The sequence below is a fragment of the Cnephaeus nilssonii genome (genome assembly GCF_951640355.1).
Source record: "Cnephaeus nilssonii genome assembly, chromosome: 9".
Lineage (NCBI taxonomy): Eukaryota > Metazoa > Chordata > Mammalia > Chiroptera > Vespertilionidae > Cnephaeus > Cnephaeus nilssonii.
In genome coordinates this window covers 93,306,763-93,329,451 of record NC_137080.1, presented here as the reverse complement: position 1 = coordinate 93,329,451, position 22,689 = coordinate 93,306,763, and positions in this window count along the sequence as shown.

Sequence of the window (22,689 nt, the reverse complement as noted above, 5' to 3'; positions counted from 1 at the left end):
CTTGAGAGCATGGGAGTATCAGCCCCTTACGTTGGATGGCTATCCTGCAAGGTCACACAGCTAAGCTTATCTTCCCTATTATTCAAGCAAGCTAAAAAGCAAAGTTAATTTATAGAATAAGGAACCGTCTAAAAATAACAGAGTTGACTCACAGAACAAGGGACCATCTAAAAATAGCAGAGAATTTCAAACAGCAGTTTTACAAAATAGAGATCACCATGCTTCCTTAGCACCACGTGCTTCTTGTCCTCAGCCAGTCAAATCGGGCCTGCCCTCCTTGGCACGTGCTTCTAGGACCCTGCCTTGCCAGTTGCCTAGCCTCTCTCTCCCACCAGGAGAGGCCATTTGAGACCAGAACTTGGCTCTCATGTTTCAAAATCCCCAACCCTAACGCAGAGCATGGAACGTGGGAGATGCTTCAAGGTTTGTTGGAAACAATGACCAAATGTCATGCTAGCGACTCTCCTGCTGTCTTCCCTCAACTATCCGAGGTGACCCTGGTGTCTGGGACCTCATCAAACCTGATAGGAGCCTTCCCAATGCTGAGGGCAAAGTGGCCCCACAGGGTCTGAAAGGGGTCACCTTACCAGACGACATGCGAAATAGGATTGTCAAGTCCATCTGATCACTCATCTACCATCTTGTAAGGAAAACACAGGAAAACCCTCTGGAGCGATAAAGAAGCGATTCGATGACCATCTGGCCAGCACCCCCAGCTGCTGACCTGGACACATCCCCGGACGTGAGGGAAGCTGGCCCCTGGGTGCGGGGAAAGGCGTGGACGCCAGTCCACTCCACAGGCCGTCAGAGCTGGGGAACACGTCCCTGTGGGGCCAGCCGCCGCGTTCATGGCGCAGTTGGCTCAGTGCCACTTCGCTGAGATGACTCCGAATGTGACGGAAGGCCTCTGTCGAGGAAGGTCTGTCTCATGTGAGTCTACTTCCTGGAACCGGACACGAGATTAATTTGTGGAGCTAGAGCATAGTCTCCTGGGAAACAGTCCATCCGTGTTCCCTTTTCTAAAGGCCTCGAGGTGGAGGGGCAGGGACGCCTCGCTCCTGTGAGCGGTCCACACCCGGGCAAAGCTGCAACTCAAGGCAAAGGAGAGCAGCCCCTGCGTTCCGTTCCACGGCTACACGTCAGCCAAGGAGGGCGCTCACGCCTCCCGGAGTGTGAAATAGACGCTGCTCTGGCCAAACGCCCATCACGAGAAGCCTGCTGGGCACCAGAGATGCTGAAGGACTCAAGCTCGTGTTTAGGGCGACTGAGCAAGACATCAGCCTGGCTATGGCATCTAATGAGGCCCCACCTTCTGCGGATACCATTAAACAGCTCCTTGCAGCTTAGTCCTAATGGCAGTCCTACTTGATTTAGAAAAAAAGAAAAGAACAGAAAAGTAAAGGAGAGAGGAGAGGAGAGGAGAGGAGAGAAGGGGAGGGGAGGGGAGGGGAGGGGAGGGGAGGGGAGGGGAGGGGAGGGGAGGGGAGGGGAGGGGAGGGGAGGGGAGGGGAGGGGAGGGGAGGGGAGGAGGGGGAGGAGAGGAGGAAAAGGAGTGTGGAGAGGTGAACATCTAACATCGTGCCGTTCTGTAACAGGAGGCAGGCTTTCTGCTTCTTATTGGGGGCGGCCTCCAGGCAGAAGAGGGCTCAGTCAGACGCTGGGCAGCTAAGAAGGCAAACAGCCCGCTGTGGCCGCAGGGTTCCCTCTGCCCCTTCGCCAAAGCCCCTCCCCAGCTGTTGTGTTGGTGTCAACATTTTCTCAGTAAAGAACTACACACATGCAGCTGCACGCACCTCCCTCCAGTCTGATTCCAGCCACGAGCGCCCAGTTAGCTCCCATCCCCGCGTGGACCCACCTACAGGGAGAATGCGCGGAAGCGTGCGATGTGATGCTCTGGTCTTGACACCAGGACGGGTCCCAGCCCAGGCGAGTCCCGGACCAGCAGGAAGCCGTTGGAGACTCAGCCCAGGTGAAGGTGAGAGTCAGTTTACTGAAGCTCAGGATAAAGAAATCCAAAGGTCACCCTTTGTCCTGAGGGTTTATCCATTTTCTATGGGTGGGAATTCTAGGGGGGCCCAGGGAGGGTCTCAATAGACTATGCATTAGATTTCCGGTGCATCCTTCAGGGTGCTCATGTGCCAAAATGAGTGTAGAGTGGGGTCAGGGGTCACTCTCTGGTTAGTTTTGTCTTTATCTTGGATTACTCTGGCTTTGTTTTTAGGTTGCTTTTTGTTATCTCTCTTCCTGGCTAAGGTGATTTAAATCTCCTGCTTTTAGGTTTTGGTTAGCAGGCTAGGTGTAAACCACTGCTCTGAAGTATCTGTGTTTAGGGGGGATAGAACTTTATAATTTATCAGCTGGCTGTTAATTACTCAGCCTTTTCGGCCATTTGTCCAGCCGTTTGTCTGAGTTTCCTCATTCCACTTGCCAGGGAGTGTCCTAGTTTCTTTCTCGCCTGCCGGAGTGCGTGATGCTCTATTTCTCCGTCTAAGTGGGTAGTGGCATCTGCTTTTAGAGACGGGTCCCTCGTGAGATTGCAGCTTAGAACCAGTGCCCAGGCCCAGTCCCTTCTGAGCCACCAGCCATTTCGGTTCCCTTCTCCTAAGGCCGGTGGCCCTGCCCCAGTCCTTGGTGACAGGAGGTGGCCGTCTGGACAGTTGCTGGCCCTGCCCATGACCCCACCAGCAGTGCCCTTCCATTCCCACAAACCAGCGCAATGCCTTCCCCCAGCCACTGTGCTCTGGGAGCAGAAGTCAAGCTTGCAGCCTTTGTGACATGGGCCGTGCCCAGGCTTAAAAAAGGACACCGCCTTCGCTTAAACAAGGAACTGACATTCAGCTGGGACCCTGGGAAATCCCTGCCCCAGCCCCAGGGAGGATGCATCGGTGGGTCACTGGATGGGTGGCGAGCCTGCCCCGCTGGCCCGGGCAGGGGAGGGGGTCAGAAGGAGCCCACAGTCTGGGGAAGGCAGATGAGGGGTAAATGAGTCTCTGGCTTTGAAGACTCTGGAGCACAAGATTATGCCTCCTTGTCTGAGATGGTGCGGAGGGAGGTGGGGTCTCACCACAGGTGGGGGGATGGGCATTCCCTGCGCCCTTTCTGGGAACTTCTCTGAAGATGCCCAGAGAGTCTAGGCCGGGTCAGGAAGAAGGGGATCTGGGGATCTGCCCAAGGCACCCCCGTCTGCTCCTCCTGCGTGAAGACACCAGAGGGAAGGGCAAAGCTGTCCTGCCGCACCGCGTCCTCCCAACAGGGAGCACGCGCAGAATTTATTTACCCCGCAGAGCCTGGGGTTGGCTGCCACACCCAGGGCAACCCATCATATGACTTCCGAGCAAGATCTTTGGAGACTAGCTGCACATCCCGTGGTTCATTGGTCTCCCATACCCAGGGGTTGGGCGAGTGTGTTTGTTCCTGGAGAAGGTTACCTCCAACTTCACAGGGACGTTGCTCCCTGGCTGCACGGGTTCCCCTCACCTCCTTTGCCCCTGCGCAGCGCCCCCCTCCCCCCCCCCCCACCTGCCTAGATTTCCCATGAGCAGCAGCTGCAAATGAGGAGGGTCTGCAGGAGGGAGGCCCGAGCGGGATTCCTCGCCCACGGGCAGGGGCCATGGAGGGCACTGCAGCCTGGAAGCCCATGTGCAGCTCCCGCAGGGAAAGGGTGCGGGAGAGGGGGCACGTGGAGGGCCGCACGAGCAGGGCTGCGCAGCTCTGGTCCGCTGGGGGGCGCTCAGTGGGGGCAGCAGGGCTGCTAATGTGTTTCTTCTTCGGGAGCTTCTGAGAAGCGCCCGTGGGGCGAGCGGGTGGCAGTGGGCGGAAGCTGAGAAGGTCCGGCCAGGGGGCTGGTGCTCCACGGAGGCCCGGAGCCCCTTGCTCCTCACGGGCCTTTCCCGCTGGCTGGGCAGAGGCAGCGGGCAGCGGGCAGCGGGCAGCGGGCCTCCCGCCCCTCAGGCCTGGCTTGGAGGCCTCTGGAGCCAGGAGGAGAGGGAAGGTGTGGGCAGTCAGAGCTGACGCCCAGAGCAGCCGCAGGTGCTCCAGAGGGAGAATGGCTTCATACCCTCCGGCAGCTCCCGTGGGTGCTCACTCCGGGTGGGGCCGTCTCCCTGGGTGGCCCCAGCTGCACCTGTGGCAGCTCCAAATGGGGTCCTGGCCGACTGAGCCTCCCGGGGTGCTGGGCCAGGTGCGGTGGCCACGCTGGGCTGGCTGAAGAGATGCCCCTGGGGACACTGTGTGCAAGATGGGGTGGGCTTGGGGTGCTGGGAGGGCCAGTGGGAATTCTGTACTGCTGTCTGCCATCACAACCCCCGCCCCCCTGGCACCCCAACACCTCGTGGAGGACATCTGAAATTGTAAGGGTGAAGTGGGAGGAAGAGAGAGGGTCCCAAGCCTGGAGCAAGTGCCCCTCACCTGTCGACCCCTCTACTCTCGTGCTTGGGGTCACTTTCCCAGAATGCACCACTCCTCCCACATCACTTTCTTCACCTCTCCACCCAGGGTCCTCATGTTAAAAACTGAAAAAGGGTGCCAAGCTTTGGAGCCGACATGCCCCTCCCAAGAGGGTCCGTGGTGCTCCTGTGAATGCCCCCGGGCCTCAGCCCAGGATCTGTGCCCAATTCAATTCCACCGGCAGCTGTGCTGGCAAAGCCGGCCCAGCCCAGAGCCGAGCGCGACGCTGCGGGCCCCGGAGGGCTCCCCTCCGCTCAGCTTCAAGGCCACAGGCCGTGTCTGCAGCCCGGGCCTGGCCCTGAGCTTCCCTCAGCTCCGCTCTTGGGCCTTCACTTCCCATCTCACCTTCCACCCAGACCAAGTCCTCACTCCACATTGTTTCTGCTAAGACTTCCCAGCCGGGCAGGGACCGTGTCTAAAAGGCGCTCTGGCCCTTAGCACTACCGTCTTAGACATGCAGCGGCCTCGCCCCTCCCTGGAGACTTGCGGTTCTGTCCCGGAAACCACCTGCCCAGCGATGAAGCTGGCCTTTCCTCTCCTCCTCCTCCTCCTGAAGCCACGTCCCCATCTGCCTGGAGCCACGGCCCAGCCCTGCCGAGCTCTCCTGTGCTCCCACTGCCTGGGCACCTACCCCGCCCCCCGAGGGCCTGCTTCTCATCTGTAAAATGATGGGCGGGAGAACCAAGCCCCGGCAAAAAGGCAGGGCAGCGGCTGAGAGGGCCCGTGGGCCCGGCGTGCACAGGGCAGTGGGGCTGCAGGACAGGCAGGGGGGCGGGTGGTGATGAGACTAAAAGCAACGCAGCCCGCCCCTGGGCCCAACAAGGGATTTCTTGGAACACCGTGGAGGGAGCAAGTCACTGATGAGTACAATGGAGGCCTCCTTTGCCCCTGCGCAGCCCCCCCCCCCCCCCACCTCCTAGATTTCCCATGACCAGCAGCTGCAAATGAGGAGGGTCTGCAGAAGGGAGGCCCGAGCGGGATTCCCGCCCAAGGGCAGGGGCCATGGAGGGCACTGCAGCCTGGAAGCCCATGTGCAGCTCCCGCAGGGAGGGGATCCCCACTTCTGGCTCCAGAAGAGAAAGGCTGGGGTCCTGGCCCAGGTTTGGGCAGGCGGCAGTTCTAAACTAGGGGGGAGAGGGCGTTCCCCCTCTGACCCAGGTCACCATGCTTTGTACTGTGTGACCTCACTGACAGGGCCAAGGGGGAGCACGAGAGCAAGGCAGCCCCATATTCTGAGGAGGAAGCGGGTGGAGAGGAGCAAGCCCGGGGGCAGAAGCAGGGGCTGCGAGCCCTGCTGGGTCCCCAACTACCTGTCTCCAGAGGCTGCCACCTCTTGACCCCCAGGAGCCCCAGTTCCCCGGTGGCCCCCTTCCAGTGGCCAGTTTCTGCGGAGCCCCTCGTGCCAGACTCTGAGAGCATGAGCAGCAGAACCGGAAAGGCCCTTAGAATGGAGGGGCTAGCGCTGCCAGAGGACAGTGAGGAGGGGGGTTGCAGTGTGAGGCTGGCTTGCCTGACACAGGGGTGCGAGCTCACGGGCTCAGGCTTATTAATAACAACAATCCTGCCCATAAGTGAGCCTCCCACTGTTTAACAGACTTTTTGCATCATCCTACCGGGTCTTACATCAACCCAGCGCGGCGGCCAGGGACGTAGTTTCTCTCCACTTCACGTGGGGAAGTGGGATCCGAGAGGCCAAGCGCCACTGAGACCCGAAGCCCCAGTGGTGGAGTGGCTGCCGGGGAGACCGCCCTGCTTGCACCCCTCTGCGCCCTCTCAGTGCCCCGTCTCTCCCTACCTTGGTCTGAGGAGGGATGCTGGTAGGAGGGGTGTTCCCTCGCCTCTGGCAGAGACGGGGGCCAGGCACTCCACCTCCCTGAAGTCAGGGGCGTCAGAGCCCAGACCTGCCTGCAGCCACCTGCGCACGTGGGTGCTGAGCACCCGGAACGGCTGGCGGGAAGGATGACGCCCCAGGAATACAAAGCAGAGTGAATGTCAAGATTGTGCACACACACAAAGAATCTAAGCATTCCATTACTGATTTACATGGATTGCACTTTCAATGGTAATATTTTGGAGAAAGGGAGAAAAGATTGCCCACAGGCCTGTGACTCCCACCCTGAACATGAGCCTTTCAGCGAGGAGCTGGTCCTGGCCCGGCAGGCCACCTCTCCCCGCGCAGCCTGTGTCCTTAGGAACTGCTCTCAGACAGACAAACAGCCAGAGGGGTCCCCAGAGGGCCCCTAGCGTGGCCCCGCGCACAGGCAGGCACCATGGCTCAGCCCCGGGGCTCTGCCTGACACTGCTTCCTCTTCGCTCACTCGGGGCGTCCACTCCCCTTCTGCACAGACTGAAGAGAAGTCTCTCGGCGGAAAACTGCATTCACGTCTCCTTTCTGCAGGGCCAGGAGGTGCCATCCGCAGAGCTCTCATGCTGCAGATGGCCCGCCATATGCCACAGTCCCCCCGCTATCACCTTGTAAGCAGATTCTGTCAGGTTCTAGGAGTAAAGGCTTAATTAACAAGTGGTGTGTACAATTATGTACTTAATTATCTACTGCTTTTATTTCCTTGTTGTTTCTTGTTTTGCAGAAGTTTGGTGACAATTAGAGACAACTGTTCCTAAGGCAGTTTCCCTCTGCCCCTCAGCGGGTGTGAGGAGGAGGCTGCCTCCCATCCCCAGCCCACCATGGGGACAGAGACGGGACAGCGAGCTGGGCAGCCCTGCCCTCCCATCTGCATCTCTGGGCGGTGGGGGCAGGGAGCGTCTCTAGAGTTCCCCATGGCGCCGCTGCAGCCAGCTGGGCACCTGACCTGGGCTCCCGGCCAGGGCAATCCTCTTCTTCCCCCTGAGCACGTGTGGCCGGACTAGGGTGGCGACGAGGCAGGAGGTGCGGGGGACGAGGGCAGTCCGCCTCGGGGTAAGGAGAGAGGCAGCTTCAGGGAGTGAGCACAGAAAGGAGGGCCTGGAACACACGAGGTGTCGCCCTCAGGGAACTCGCCTCTGCAGCCGGACCACCATTTGGGGCGTAGAAAGAGGCGATTGGGTCCCAGAAGGATCTCTGCTTACATCCCACGTGAGCTGAGGGGCAGGAGGCCAGCGCAGCCGTCCTGTGTAAGCATCAGGCAGGGTGTTTTAGGCAAACCACCCCCAGAGTTCCAAACTCATTACCAACACGTGGTGACAGAGCGGCCCCAGAGCTGACAGCGAGGCCGGAGACACTGGGGAGCCACCCATCTGGCTCCTCAGAGGGCTCGGGCTGGCCCGGGCTCCTCGGCTGGAGGGCTGGGTCTCTATGGACATTAGCTGGGGCTGGACACAGCCGGGGAGGCCAGAGGGCTGGGTGGGAGAAGGGAGGAGATGCAAGAGCAGAAGAATTGCAGAATCAGAAGCTCAGGGCTCCCCTTTCTCCTCCAACCCCGGGGGAAACCTGATGGCCCCTCCCTGAAATGATGATGGACAGATGAGGCCACGCCCAGCACCTCAGCCCGGAGCCCTTGGCCACGCCACTTCCCTGTCCCAGCTCCCTCCTCTGCCGTGAGCCGCGGGGCAGGGTGATTCTGGCCTCTGCTTGGTCCACCATACGGCTCTGTGTCCTACACACACCCCTTCTCCTGCCCCTCAGAGAGGAGCCTGCCAGACGCCAGGGCTGTGTGCGGGGCAAACAGTGGCAGAGGCCACTACACTCAGGCCTGGGCAGTACCTGGCAGCGCTAAGTGCTCAGGAGGCATTGAAGCATCCATCTTATACAAAAACTGCTGTTTGAAATGTTAACCCTGCTATTTGGCTTCTATAAATGCTTGCTTGCTTAAATAATAAGGAAAAATAAGACTACTCCCACTTCAGAGAGGCCATTAAACCTTCCCCGGATGAAATTATCAGTGCTGGCACCAGGCCAAGCATTTGGTTGAGGTCTCAAGGACCCAGCACATAGGGGCTCTTTAAGAACTTGCAAAGGGGGCCGGAAACACCCATATTTGGGAGACAAAGAAGGTAAAAACATATAAATAGGGAAAGTTCCTCCATGTTGGGGCCCAGAATTTGAGAGACATTTTCCTCTGGGACCACGCGTAATAAATGTAACTCCAAACTCTCCGAGCATTGCTTGATTTATTCTGGTTTTCTGTAACAGCATCTGTTTAAATAGTGACGATGCTGTAGAGCCGCCAGCTGTAGCTGTGCCGGCTCGTGGTTCCCTGTAAAGATACCGTCCTGCCCCAGAGAGAGCCAGTTACGTGTCCGGTTTCTGGTCCCAGCTGAGACAGTCAATTGAGTTGTGGCTCTGGGCAAAGCCATGAAACAGGACAAATGGATTCTGCTTCTCAGAAGGCGGATCTGGGAAGCACTTGGCATTAGGTGGTTAGCAAGCGGTGCTGGGGGGGCCATCCCCAGCCCCAGGTGGGGAGGCCTGGCTCAACCCCAGAGACCCCCTTCTCCAATTCCACCCCCTACTCTAATTCCACCTGCTTAGTGCCCTCGCTGCTTTGTGTGACCTGTAGTCCCCCTCCCTGTCCCAGCTCCCCTGCAGCCAGTTAGCACCAGGGAAAGCCTGGAAGAAAAGCTTGCAGGGACAGGCAGCTCATCACCATCACCACCAAAGTCAGACTGACGAGCCTGGAGGGCAGAACAAGAAATTGTGAACAAGTGAGGGGCCATTCATTCCAGCTGAGACGCTGGAGGATTGAGAGTAGGAGAATGAAAAGATAATCTGGGACCTGCGCCCCCGCTGGGTGGGGTTAGGCAGGGAGGGAGCGACCAGAGGAGGTGAGGTGAGGAGGGCAGGGGGAGTTGGGGGGACTTAAGAGTGACAGACAACTCCCTTCCCACTCGCAGGGATGCCTAACTTCTGGCCTGGCCCGGGAGGGTGTCGCTGGCCCGAGGTCACTCCACTGTGGCGGGATCCTGCTGGACAGCCCACCGGCCTCCCACCGCAGAGAAGAGCCTCCTCCCCTGCGGGTTCTCCGGGCCCCAGGACGCACCCGGCACCCCGCCCACCCGGAAAGCGGGATGAGCTCTGGGCCCCGAGAATGTGCACCAGGGCTCACACCTCCAGAGCAGGGGCTCTCTGGCCTCAAATCATGTTTTCAAATGTCTGATCTTGTTAATTCAAATAAACCTGGGATGCTTGGCAAACCATCTTTCACATTAAAACGTATCTCCTCATAACGCAATGGTGTTTAACGGCCCTTTCACTTATTAAAAGCACGATTTCCATTTATTTCCCCCAGAGAACTTCCTTCAGTCCTAAGGACTTGGCTCCTCCCACGGGCTGTGGTGGCGGCGGTGGGGTGTTGGGTCCTTCCGGCCTCAGAGAGCATCCTGACCCCTGGCGGGAAGGCCCAGCGCACAGCCCTTTCACACGTGCAGCTGGGAAGCACAGCCTTTCCGAGATGCCCCTCGGCTGCGGCCTCTCCTATGTTTCGAATGACAAACTACTGAATGGCCTTGTCCGGTGCACACCGGGCGCAGCTGGTGCAATGAATAGGCTGCACATGGCCGCGGGCCTGTTGGGAACGGCCGCTATTCTTCTTTACGTGGTCATCTTGGAAACCAGGACCCAGAGCTGGAATGTTTTTAATTAAAAAACACCCACCTCCGCCAGGTGTGGGCCGGTGTGGGCCAGGCTGGTTTGGAGATAGGACCCCGCTGCTCCTAGTGGAGGATGTGGCGCCCAGCCGTGAGGTCGTCCAGGGCCCTGGGATCAGAGCAGGGAGGAAGTGGATCGTGTAGCTCCCCACCCGCCACCCGGGCCCCGCCACCCACAGGGCCAGTTGGCCCTCTTCATCGGTCTCTCCTCAGGCCCGCCATCTCCACGTCTGGGGTCATCTCCTACCTGAGCTCACTGAGCTCCCAGCCCCCAGTTCACACTGCCTGGCCCCAGCCCATCCCAGGGGAGTTGTGTTGCCATGGTGATACCAGGGCTCCCAGAGAAGGAAGAAGGGGCTCTGCTTGTCTCCCACTCTGGCTGACCCTCCGTCCAGTCCACGCTTGGGCCACAGGGCAGCTCCAGGAAGCAGCGGCTGAGCCTTGCTGCCTCGAAGGCAGGGCAATTGCTCCATCGGATCATGCCCTTCCGGGGGTCACAGCCGCCGTGAGCACTACCCTGCGCTAACCCGAAGGCATGCGTCTGTCTCCCTGGCCGGGTGGGCTCTCTCCAGCCTCCGCTAATGCTCTTGCCACCAGGGCTCTCTGCTGAGCTAGTCCATGGATCCCTTCCCATCCCCCTGCTCTCACCCAGCTCAAGCCCTGGGCTCGCCCCTGAACCCACTGGCCTCTCTGTGTCTCCCAAGAAAGCCTGTCACATTCTGTCCTTTGTCATTGCTTGTCCCCTACAGAAACCTTCGTCCTGTTCACCTCGTGGTCACACCTTTCATGTAGAATGAGAGCTTCCCTTGCAGATGAATGGGTGTGGTGTGGGGTGGGGGTGAGAGGGCCCAGAGGGCTGCTGGGGACCAGGGGTCCAGGGCCTGGTGCTGGGGGTCGGGGCAGACAGTGGGAGGAGACAGGAGGTGGCTGGCTTTCCTGCCACCTGGCTGACCAGATACTCAGCCCGGGGTTTTTGAGCAGCTTTGCACTAGACCACCAAGAAGTAAGTGTGCGGAGAAATGAGCACCCAGATGTGGGGAGGCAACAGTGCTGTGAAGAGGGCGTGGCTGCGTCCGGCTCCCCCGAGGACGGTCCGCATGGAGAAGGGTGGGTGCAGGACAGCTGTCTGGTGGGTGTCAGTGTGTGGAGAGGAGCCCGGCTCATTTCTCTGAGGCCGGAGGGCGGCCAGCAGGAGGCAGTGGCTGGGGTGGACCCAGTGCTCAGGCGTCAGCGCGGGGCCCAGGAGCGGGGTCCAGGCAAACTTCTTCCAGACCCTGCCCGCTTGGGGGCTGGGTGGGGCTTCCATGGGTAACTCTGACTAGATCATTCTTCACGAAGTTGACGCTTTATGGCTGGGTCCCCAATATTCTTAAAGCCTAGAACAGTGGTCGGCAAACTGCGGCTTGCAAGCCACGGTTTGCCGCTCTGTTGACTAATGAGTTTGCCGACCACTGACCTAGACTCTCGATTCCAATAATTACAGGCTGTTGTTGTTCCTTGTGACTAAGCCCCCATCCCAGTGGCCGGCCGCAGTTTGCCGACCACTGGCCTAGAACATTAGAGCCAAAGAAGAGACTCCGGGAAAGGTCTGGAATGGAGGCCTGGAAGAACAAAGATTGGGTGCAGTGAGTTACTGCAGAGCTGGGGCCCTGCCTTCTCCCTCCACGCACCCCCGCCCCCCCAATTTGCTGGATCGTGTGCTGGAATGTGCTGGAATTAATGGAGTGGCTTATAGGAATGCCTCACACCACCCTAGAAAGCCAGCTGAGTCCTCTTGAGTGGACAGACAGGGCCATGCAAGCAAGTGTCTAGAGCTGAAAAGGCCAAGAAAATGTTTAAGGGAGCGAAGAAAGGTTGAAGACGAAGGAGCAGCTCCCCCCTGCCTGCCGCCCTCAGCCCTCGGGCTGAATTTTGCATTGGGTGACATGTGCAAAAGTGAGACCGTGCCAGAGAGACTCAGATTCCTCCAGCGGGGGGGGGGGGGGGGGGGGGAGGGGGGAAGGAGGGGGGGGGTGGAACCCTGGCAGCCGGGAGGGACCCACACCACGGAGCTGCTGGTGAGCAGTCCAGACCCGTCCCACAGCTGTGCTGCCCAGACGCTGAGCTTGTCCAGAAACTAAACTTGTCCAGACGCTGGACTTGCCTGCACAGCTGAGGGCCCGCTCTATGAACCCGGGGCCGCTGGCCGGGCTGTCAGCTGCTGAGGAGAGAACCATGCTGTCAGGACCACACTCACAGGTCCTCGGGGGTGGCAATAAGGAACCCTAGCTGGCATTCACTCCGTTGTCATTCACAGGTTTTAAAGCACATTCCCATATTATTGTAAGCCTCCCCTGACCCATGGATGAAGAGAAAGGAGAAAAGAGCTTCCTGTGCAGAGGGGGAGACCGGCACGTGCCCACTCCTTTCTGGGGTGCGGTGGGAAGACCCCAGGTGGGTCTGTGTCTCGGTGCCCCCTTCCCCACAGGCAGCTGCAGCCTGATGGCACAGTAACCGCTCTGCTTCCCATCAAGATCTCAGGCCCAATTCCCGATGCCCGTCCCACCCCAGCCCTAGACTTGAGGCCCCCGAAACCCCTGTAGCCCCTGCCTTGGGGCCCTGGCCCTGGGGGAGCTCTAGTCAGCCACACTCTCTGGGCCCCAAAGCGAGCAGCGAGCATGTTGGGCACAAATGCTCCTGAGCTGGCAGAGACAACATGTCGATCCAAACGCCAGGCTGAACATAAAGAGAGGGCAGTTGAGGGGAGCAGGGGCGGGGCTACATGGGCTCTGGAAGAAAAAGAGCCAGACAGCCTGTCTGAGGAGCAGCTGGCCCCACCCAGCAGGCACCTGGCCTGCACGGTCCACGCAGGAGAAAGGCCCGGCATCCAGGCCCCGTAATGAGGAAGCCGCCACGACCGATTCGGCCGAGGCTGCGTTGCCTCTTCTCCATCTGGTGCGAGGGGCTCACGGCGGGTCCCTGCACACAGGCGTGCGCACCTTGACCGCATAGGTGCACCGTGCGTGCTTTCTCGCCATTCCCTCCGAGGGGCTGTTCTCAGAGCGTAAGCTGCGTGAAGACAGCAACGGGGACGAGAGCCTCTGAGCCACGCACACTGAGCCTCTGGCCCAGCCAGCACCCGGGCGGGGAGTGCGTGGCTAACGCCCAGCAGCCCAGCGGGAACAGACGGAGCGAGAACGGAGGCCCTGAGGGGCGGCCAACACTTTCACGGGAAGACAAGAGATGAGAATGAACTGTGTCTTTAAGAAGCCACATCCGCTCTCCGGAGGCACGTCCGGAGGAGTATCGCCGGGGAACACCTGTTTGCAGAACTTCAAGGTAACGGAAAGCAATGAGCAGCTTGTCGGGACGCGGAGTAACCAGGCTGGCAGGTACCCCAGGAGGTCACCTCCGGGCCCTGGGCCACAGGAACCTCTGTGCTGCCCCTCGGAGGGTTTGGGAGAATACGCTCAGACCAGGGAGAGACGGTTGGGGCTCTGCAGAGCCGGGGACTTGGGTTCGGGTGGGCTCCCCGCACGCAGCCTTTGATGGTCTTCTTAAAGGGAAGCGGGAGGAAGCTGACAGGCCTGGCCAGCATTCCCGGGGTTTGTCAGGAGACCCTCTTCCCCAACGAGGCCACCACACTGCCGATTGGCAGCCCCTGGGAGATTCCCTGGTCCCCAAACTCCCTGTGTCTTTAAAATTGATTCCTTTGTGCCTGTTACCTGACTTATGTCAACCCACTCAAGGAGCACGAGCTTGAGGGGGACGGGCGTGAGGCAGAGAGAGAGAAAGAAGAGAAGCAGTTTTGGGGACTAGCAGAGTGGGGCTCAGCCGGAGGGGACTTGGGGGTCTGGAGAACAAGGGGAGGCTGTTGCCCAAGCCCCTGGTGGTGGGATCCGTACCCCTGAAAAGCCACTTCTGAGATTCTGTGCTGTGGGTTGACAAAGAATTGTCCTGGTAAGTCCGAGCTGATCTAAGGTTTCCCTCCCGGTGAAATCAAGGGGCCCAGCCAGGCAGAAGCATTGGGTTCTTGGGATGGATAAGGAAATCACCCCCAGAGAGGCTTGGGGCAGCTGCTGCGAGCCTTCTGACCAGAGGGCTGTCTTCAGGAATTCTGGGAGCGGCCTCAGCAGAGGCGACGGCCCTTCCCGGGGGTGCCAGCAGGGATGCGGGGAGAGGAATGGGGGCTCAGTGGTGGAATCCAGTCCTCGTCTCTGGCCCTTTGCCCTCCTGCCCTCTCCCTCTACCAAGCTACAAAGGGACCCAAGTCACCCCCAGAAAGAGCCGCTGAAACGTGAGGAATCCGTGCTCACTCTGCTTCCAATCTCCTCCTTCCACCTCCGGCACCTTCCAAATTCTCCAACAGGGACATTCTCTCACCACCCCTGCACAGGGCGCCTTTACCAATTCACACCTGGCAGTAAGTGGGCAGGGGCTGTCTTAGCGCCCTGGGGCACCTGGCGAGCCCCTAGGAAGAGTCCCTGAAGCAGGGCAGACCACGCGCTCCACAAACTCGGTGACTCGTGGGGGCCCCGAGTTGATGGGCTGAGGCGCAGGCTGCTTCAGCACCCCCCGGCCCTGGCGCTGCGGAGATGTGCTGCCCCAGAGCTGCCTGTGGCCTGGAGGCTCCGTGGGCTGGTTACATGGTTCCCTCTGGCCTGGCCTGAGCTCCAGCCTCGGGCTTTCTGGGTGGGGAGGAGCTTGGAGGTGGGAATAGCCTTCACTTATACCTTGAATTCCAGGAAGGATAACAAGTGGGTTTGAGAAAGACTTGGATCTTGAAATGGGTAGGCATGGATCCAGGTCTTGGATTTGCCACTGACTAGCTGTGTGACCTTGAGCCAGTCCCTTGGTATGGCCATGGACGGCCCCTCACAGGGTTTCTGTAAGGATCAAATGAGCTCATGGGTGGGAACGTTGTTCGCCATCTGTGGGGTGCTGAACAACGGAAAGGAATTGTATGGTAAGGGGTTGGGGCCCTGCGGCTGGGAGGGCCATGTGGGGCCTGGATGGCAGGGGCTCCGTGGCGGCTGCCGGTGGCGGGGAGCTGCTCCGCGTGGCCAAGCAGCGTGGGGCAGGGCGGGCCTCACTGGCTGTGGCTTCCCCACATCTTTTCACCGCACATCACCGATCCCCTCCTGTTTCGTTCCCATTTTATACTTCTCCCAGGCGTTGCTGGCCATTTACTCTCCGCTCTGGGCCAACTGTGTTAGAAATCATTTTCCGGTCTTTGTCTTTCTCTATCAACACCTCAGATTCCTGGCAACTGACCCATCAACTAGTTTGGGGGCTGCTGTGACCACCTGCTGGCCCCTAACTGGGAACTGAGGGTGACAGCAGTTGGGACGCCTCGTGCCTGCCCTCGAGTAACTGCCATGAGCTGGAGGGCACGGCACTCGGGTCACATGCTGCTTGGCTTCTGGAGGAGAGAGTCCCCCCTCCCCACCCCCAACCTGGGCCTCGCCTTCAGGCCGCTGTCAGGAGCCATGGCAAGCTCTTGCGTGCAGTTGGCCTTGTATTGAGAAGAAGGTGTGAGGCAGACCCCCAAGGTCATTCATGGTCCTCAGCCTGCGGCCCGCCCACCGCTGGCTGTGAGACGCGTGTGGGGAGGGTCCTGACCGGCTTCCTGGGCTTGCGTTCTAGTCCCAGTTCCAGTGCCAGCTCGTCAGTGGCCCCAGGCAGGTCCCTCCTCGTTGGGGGTGTCAGTTTCCTCATTTGTATCATTAAGGGGACAAGCAGGCGGCTTCTGGAGCCCTTCTGTTGCTGCCATGCTAGAAGGACGTGTAAGCGCTGTGCGAAGTGACGTTCACACAATGTCCTGTCGAGGGCCGCACTCAGCAGCACTGCTTTTAGTGAGATGCTGGCTTTTCAAGTGAAGACGGCTACAGGGGAGATTTGAATGGTGCTTACGAGCCTTTACTATAACATTTCTACCGAGTTTTCTTTATCGTGACTCAGGGGAAAGAAAATGGTGGCAAAGCTGTGACTCCTGTCATTATACAATAGAAGAGGAGTTTTGTTCCATACAATTCTTACAGTAAATTGTCCATTACCATGCTCCCCAATCTATTTCTAAGACTGGCCTTGTGTCAGCCTATTTTGTGGGTTCGAGGTGGGGACGATAAAGCAGCGCAGGCTGAGTTGGTGATGAATGGAAGGACTCGGCTGGGGACCTGTGTCCTGGTGCTAACCGTGGTGGGGTGAGGGGTCTGGAGGAGGAGGAGGTCTGCCTTTACCTGTCAGATGTGAGAGGGTGGCAGCCACCTACTCACACAGATTCTGAAAGGAATAAGAGGCCGTGCGGCAGCGTGGTGGGGGGGTGCAGGGTTGGTGTCCTTCAACTGAATAGTATCAGGCGTGAAGGCGAAGGAAAGGTATAGGACGCAGGACAGGGGAGGGCGGTCCCTCTCTGGCCTCAGTTTCCTCATCTGTAAAATAAGGGGGTTGAACAGACAGGCTTCGTACTTCACCCCATCACCCGGCTCAGAGTGAGGGGAGGAAGGCGGCGAGGCGGGCAGAGGGAAGAGGAGGCCGCGGGGACCTGGCTCCGCTGCGTCACACAGGCGCAGGCAGCCCCCAGAGGCGGAACTTGTTACCATTTGCACCAGCCTTACACAGTGCTGCCTCCGTTTTTAAATAAAAAGTTTCTTGAAAAACACAAGCGCAGTGTCCAGGGTGAGTGGCAGGGCCAGAGAGACGCTCGCTCCGCACTCCAGGCTGACGTACCAGCGCGCTCCTTCAGGGCAGTGCTTAAAGTCCCATTACAAGTGTAGGTCACAAAACCCCACGCCAAAGTGTGAGCCCTTAAGATTCCACAAGGACTCTATGGAGGCTCATCTCCCTGAAAAAATGCTAAGTGTGTGTAATTGTGTGTGTTTAACAATAGGGGACGCTGAGAAGCAATGCGTTTTTTATTATTTACTAGAGGCCCAGTGCACGAAATCGTGCCGGTAGGGTCCCTAGGCCTAGCCTGCGATCAGGGCCATCTTCTGCCTGCTCGCCAGTCCCCAGTCCCACCCCACCTCGCTGCCATGCACCCCGGTTCCCCGTGGTTCCCCGTTTGCCATCCGGTGGTCGGAGCCTGTGGGCTGCGGGGAGGACCGAGAGGTGGTCAATGCACCTCATAGCGACTGGTCGATAGGTCGTTCTGGTTGCTACCCCATTACGGTCGCTGGCCTTTTATTATATAGGATTATTGGAAAGGCTTCTGTGCCAGAGCTGCAGTGCACAGAGGAGCAGGGGGAGGCGTGGGACATGGAGATGTGGACAGAGGTTTTACAATTTATCAAGACATGAGTACAGGTCCCTCCTTTTTTTATTTTGTTACCTCTCACCCAAGGATATTTTCCCCATTGATTTTCAGAGAGAGTGGCAGGGAGGAAAGGGAGGGTGGGTGGGATGGGGGGGAGACATCAATTGGTTGCTCCCTGAAAACACCCAACCAGGCCGGGGATTGAACCTGCAACCCAGGTACGTGCCCTTGATCAGGAATCAAGCCTGTGACCCTTTGGTGTGCCGGCCTATGCTCCAACCATGGGGCCACACCAGCTAGGGGGTCCCTCCTTTTTTTTAACCCCCAAAACATTCTACTTTGAGCTTCTTAAAATAGGCACTAATGTTCTTAATGGCCACCTGAGGCAAGGCTCCGGCAGAACAGCATGTGAGTCCTGTGCTGGCTAAGCCGGGCCTTGAACCTGCCGCGTGCAGCTTCCAGACAGCGTGGGGCGGGAAGGGAGACGCGGGTATTTCCGGGGAGGCCTGTCGCGCCAGCCTTGCCCAGGCGGCCCCTCAGGAGGTGGGCTTCCTGCTGCCATGCTGAAGGCCGGGCCGTAACTTCTGGTAAAACTCCCGATCTGCTCCTTGGCCTCCCTTTCCGCAGCCTGCCTTGATGTTAGCCCTTCCAGTTCGGCAGAAATAATCTATTCTGAGGATGTTGTGTGGAAATGATACCGCCTTTCATTTGTCCAGCAAGCACGTGGGCCCTCTTAGAGTGTATACAAATATCTTATCAGACAGCTGCGGGGTCAGTGCAGATACAGCCCGATTCCCTCCCCATCCGTCAGTGGAACAGAGCCCGCCTGCCAGCGGCCACGAGGAGCAAAGCAGCACAGATGGGGTGGGGGTGTGGGGGGTTCCCCAAGTCCTCCCCGGTCCCTGCGTGCTTTGTGGGACCAGCAGAGAACAGCAGGACGCTCCTGGGCCGGCAGCTCCCACAGCACGACAGCGTGAATTCTCAGTGGAATTAGAGTCCCTAAGCCAGCAAGCTCCATTTCCTGGGAATTCCGGAAGGAAGTTTCAAGTGCTCTGAGGTCAATTTAACAGGACTGGGAAAAAGAATAAACTGAGATCTGGAAGAACTGAGCTTGCAAATATACCATTTAGGGCAAACTAAATACAAATCAACTTAGCGTGCCAGCACTGAGCTAAATACTACGGGGAATAGAGAATAGGACCCAGCCCCAGGGCCCCAGGGGCAAGCAGGCCCCCTGGGCTGGTCAGACCGATGCCGATTCAAGGGACAAATCCAAGGACGAGAGACTAGGCTGAGTGCAGTCAGCGTGACCAGCTGCTCACCTGCCCAGACCCTCTCTGCTCCGGATTTCTTTGATGGATCACGGGGCCTGCCCCCGGGGACGTTCTGGACTTAAGCCCAAGACCACCCCATTGCTGCCTCCTCTCCTCCAGCCCACTGTTCCTTGTGTGTACGGCAAGCCCCAGGCTCAGTCCTGCTCATGGGTGTGTGTGTGTGCGTGTGTGTGTGTGTGTGTGTGTGCGCGCGCGCGCGCGCGCGCACGGGCTGCTGTTTTGCTAGGGATCGGGTGCCACCTAAGACTAGCAGTTGGGGAGACCATCTCCCTCCCCCCCACCTTCCTTGCTGTGCTAAGGGTTTAGCTACAAAGAAAGGACTTGACCAAAATAGAAACATTTAGAACAAGATACAGATTCGTCAGAGGTTTCACAAGTTCTGGTCCCTCCTTCACAGCTTCTCGTTTCCAGCTGGGAGCACCTTGGCGTTCTGCCCTCTGGGTTTAAAGCCCAGCGTGTGCTGGCCAAAAGCTGGGGCTCCCAGGGGGCCTGGGGAGCAGCCATCTGAAGCCCTCCTGTGGGGCCTCCCCATCCCAAGCCTGATCACCTGGTATGGTTAGCCCTCCCCCGAGGCTGCAGCTGCCTCCCTGTCCTCACCTAGGTTCCCACGGACACCCCCTCGCCATGTGACAGCATGGAGCCCAGGGCCTGCCTGCAGGCGATCTGAAAGGGGCTCTTTTAAGGATCTGGGAGTGTGACTTTCCCCCTCAAACTCCAGACTCCCTTCTCCGGCTCCCTGCCAAGGTTTGCTACACACACACACACACACACACACACACACACACACACACGTGCACAGTCAAAGCCCAGCACAGCACAGCCAGGAGCCCCATCTAGACACACCCTCCGCCACCAGGGACAGCTGCACCTCCTTCAAGCCTGAGACCTCCTCTTCCCAGTGGGGCTCTGCCCCCGGCTTCCCCAGGCCACTCATTAGCTGATCACCACTGCCCAGGGCAAGGCTCTCCACCTGGGCTTCTGGCATCTGCTCTAAAGGCCAAGCTCTAATTAAAACAGACCCCGCCTTCCATCCCTCTCTCGGGTGTGCTCCCTGTGGCTCAGCATGGCCGTGACAGCAACTGTCACAGGTGGATCTGGTGGGAGGGCGGGAGGTTGCGGCAGGATGGGGAGCATCAGTGAAACGTGGATGGTCATAAAACTTTCTATTTTAATGGATGTACACCAACACGAGTGGTATAATTTTAGAGCCTCAAAAATCAGCCAGTTCACTTGAGATTTTTAAAAAGGTCTTCAGTGATCTGACAGGGGTGATGGGGAAGGCGGGAGTGCGGCAGGGACAGGCTGCGACCCCCTTCCGCTGGTTGAGCCCCCCTTTCTCCAGTTCACCTCCTCTCGCTCACGGGGCTGGCTCCGCTGAGCTGGGACCTACGTGGGGAAGGAGGGCAGAGTGGGAGGGAGGGGTCCTTATCCAAGACTGTCCGAACAGCCGAGGGAAACGCAGGCCCACTCCCGGGGGAGGGGGTGCTGGTGGGGAAACTGAGGCCTCCGTTTTCCTTGAGGAAACAGATGAGACACTTTGACTTCACGTGGACGAAGAGGGGCGAGGTGGTTCCGGGAAGGTGGGGCTGAAGGCACTCGGCGGTTCCTCCTCAAACCCAAACAACTGAAGGCAAAGTCTACCGGCTCACAGAGGGGCTCCTGACCCAGGAAAGGGGGGCGGGGGGGGGGTTCAACACGCCCCAGTTGGCCGGCTTCCCGGTCACCCCCAGTCGCTTCCCGTCCCTTCAGAAAGCGCACGAGTGCGCGGTTCTCCAAAGCGCAGGGAGGACCAGAGCTCCTGGACACGGGACCGGAGCGCCTGACCACGTGAAATCAGGGACGGGTCCTGTTGGGAAACCCTCCGAGCGAGCGGATCCTCAACCCCCCACCCCACCCCTACCCCCACCCCCACCCCCCAACCCCCCAACCCCCCAGAAACCCAGAGGCGGAGCTCCGCGCACACCCGCTCCTGGAGCGCCGCAGAGCCAGAGACACGCCCCCCCTGGAGTTCCCGTGGGGGCGGCGCGGGCGGGGCGCTGCTGGCTGAACCCCCGGCTGGGAGCTGGGGGGGGCGACGGGCGCTGCTGGCTGAACCCCCGGCTGGGAGCTGGGGGGGGACGGGCGCTGCTGGCTGAACCCCCGGCTGGGAGCTGGCGGGGCGACGGGCGCTGCTGGCTGGACCCCCGGCTGGGAGCTGGGGGGGAGGGGGGGCGGGGCGCTGCTGGCTGGACCCCCGGCTGGGAGCTCGCGGCGGGCGGCCGTGGGACCGGCCCCCCGATGGGCAGGGCGCCCTCCCCACCCCACCCGCCCCGCGCAGAGGCCTCGGGGTAACGGCCGCTCCCAACGGCTCCCTGGGTCCCGCGGCCGAGCCTCCCGGGACTTAAAGGCGCAAACCCGCCTTGAGCACCTCGAGGGTCTGGGAGTCGGGGCGCGGGAGGAAGCTGGTGTGGGGGGCGCCTTCCTGGAAGCTGGGAGGCCCGGCCCCAGAGGGAGGGGAGGTGGACGGGGCCGGGCGGGCGCGGGCGGGTCCTGCGCCCGGGAGACTCCCCGGTGCCGCCGGGCGGGAGCAAGCGAAGCGCGGCGCCGGGGCCGACGGGGCGGCGGGCATCAGCGGAGGGGGCGTCGCAGGGGCGGCCGCCCGCCCCGGGAGGCAGGGTTGGGGCCCCCGGAGCTGCATTTACACCCTGGCCCCGGGCAGTGCGCTGGCAGGGCCGCCTCCCCGGCAGCCTGGGCGGCGGAAGGCGGGCGCGGGCGCTGCGGGAGCCGCTCGCGGGCCGGGCGACGGGCCCCACGCTCCTCGCTCCTCGCTCCTCGGAGCCGGGTCGGCGCAGCCCCGCAGATGGACCCGCAGGGACGCGGAGAGCTGTGGACCTCAACTGCTCACATGGGGTGGGCGATGCCAGCCAAGGACTGGGGGGCGGGGGGTCACGGTGTAAAAAGATTGGGGGGGGGGTGCTGTCCCCCCCGCAGCCATCCATCGGCTTCTGGGTGCCAGTCCTCAGCTGCTTTGGGAGCCTCCCTGCCTGGGCCTGGCAGTGGGATGGGTGGAGGGAGGGGGACTGGGGGCCTCAGCCGGCTCCCTGCTGGGATGCTGGGAGCAGCCGCCTTGGCTGGGAGCCAGGGCGCAGAGAAGCCGGCCCGGCCTGTGGGGGAGGTTGGAGCCCAGCAGGCGTGTCTGCGCCCCGGTTCTGTCAGGCGTCTGCGAAGAGCTCCTTCCATCCGGCACCCCGTTCCCCCGGCGGCAGCCCGCAGCCTCTCCTGGTGAACCGGGACATCGGCACTGGAAAGGCGCGTTCCCCTGGCAGGATGGGTCCCGGCTCTTGTCCCTGGAGTGGAAGAAGGAACCTCGGGCAAAGGGGGAAGTTTATTGAGAAACAAGCACAGCCTCCCACGTGCGGAGGGGGAGCGTCCGACCGAGTCCCTCTCTCCGAGGTTTATGAGGGCTGCAGCTTTTGTGCCTCGATATCCCCTCTGATTGGTCACTGCCCCCCTTTGATTTGTCACTATACAACTGAGCTCCTCTCCAGTGAAATCCCTGAAGTTCCCTCCTCCTTCTCCCTTATGGTGCTCCTAGTCCCTCCGAGCTTTCTTCCTCTTCCTCTGAATGAGGGGTTTCCTTCCCTTTAGCCTGTAAATGTGTACCTTTTGCTACTCCCAGCTCCCTTGTCTTATGGAAATGTGGCTTCTGCCGCTCCCAGCTCCCTTATCTTATGGAAATGTGCCCTTTTGCAATTCTGTAGCCTTGTGTTTTTCCCATGGACCTCTTAATCTTTTAAAATTCCCTAAACCTGCCTATTTCACCCCTAAAAATTCCTTTCACTGCAGAGAAGGAAGTGTGGGCGATGGCCTCGTAGCAGCGCCCCCCCCCCCCCCCCCCCCCCCCGTCCTCTGGTGTCCTGGGGGGTCACCAGGCACCAGCCAGCATTTAGGTTAGCTGAGGTTTAAGACTGTGATATATGGGCGGGTTGGTTTTCCTTTTTTAATTTTGATCTCTTCACATTCGATTTGTCTGAAGAACAGCTTCCCATGTTAAAAATTGTGAAAAAAGAATCCTGGACAGATGATCCCTAGAATACAAACACCCTGCAGGTC